Source organism: Solanum tuberosum, unplaced genomic scaffold (assembly GCF_000226075.1).
Source record: "Solanum tuberosum cultivar DM 1-3 516 R44 unplaced genomic scaffold, SolTub_3.0 scf00593, whole genome shotgun sequence".
NCBI classification, from domain to species: Eukaryota; Viridiplantae; Streptophyta; class Magnoliopsida; order Solanales; family Solanaceae; genus Solanum; species Solanum tuberosum.
Window position 1 is genome coordinate 228,210 of NW_006239512.1, and position 1,106 is coordinate 229,315.

Here is a 1,106-nt window from a genome sequence, read left to right on the forward strand (position 1 = left end):
AAACAATAGAAATTCTTGATTACGTAAATGCAGCACAGTTGCTGAGTTAACCAGAATACTAAATAGGTGTTATCTATGCTATGATAAAATGATATGAGAAGGACCATTTTCTCAATATAATTCTGTTGTTATATACTATACTATACTATAATTCTCAAGTTATAATCTCAGTATAATTAGTTCACAAACCCAAACAACCCTTTAATGGTGCTAAAAATTAGAGTAAATCTTTCAAATGTAGCAATATTTTTTCTATATTTGCAGCTTCAAACAGTGAGTAATATTATAAGTTAGATCTATTTTGCGGCTCCAAAATAATTTATTTAAGTTAAATAACAAAAAAGCAAAAAGGTGTGGGGACCTGATATTATTCGGGGGTTTTGAACCCGACGTGAATCGAACACGCAACCTTCTGATCTGGAGTCAGACGCGCTACCATTGCGCCACGGATCCCACGTTGTTATTCTCTTGTATTATGTTTTTAAATTTAAGTTAACTCGAATATAATTTTGCACAGAATTATACAATGTTTTGTTCACCATATGACAAAAACTAATGTCCACATAATTAATGCTATTGCCAATCGCCTCTAAGACTACCTAGTACATACACATCATTTTTTTCATACCTTACTTATAAGAATGAGAGTACACTGGATATATTGTTATTGTCGTATAATTAATGTAGCTTTTCGTCAATCAAATAAGGAAAGTTAACACATTAGTTGACATAACTAAATACCACGTTAAGCTAATGCAGAAATTTATATATTAGTATTTTATATGGGAGTGAACGTGGTTTTTTTAAAAATAAAAATGTGTATTATCAAATCTGTAATGTGACAAAATGCCCTTTATGTAAATAATACATTTAAGTAATCATCCGCTTATATTAATTGCTGCATTAGCAATTCTTTCACTTCTTATTCATCACATATATAATCCTTCATTATAATTCTTCACTTCCTAAAGCAGACTAACTTTATATAACTTTATATTGCAAATCACTTGTTCTAGAATTTACCATGTCAATTAGACAACTGATTGGTTTTTGCAACACCAAACTCAGTAATATTAACTCTATAATCATCTAATAAAAGAAAGTTG

The 1,106-nt window shown here is 29.7% G+C and overlaps 1 non-coding gene across 1 annotated transcript; it reads right to left on the bottom strand.

The window, feature by feature from the left end:
* Window positions 1–381: 381 nt before the first annotated feature.
* TRNAW-CCA (transfer RNA tryptophan (anticodon CCA)) lies at window positions 382–453 on the bottom strand. The gene has a single exon. It is a non-coding gene; the product is annotated as a tRNA-Trp (tRNA).
* Window positions 454–1,106: the final 653 nt, after the last annotated feature.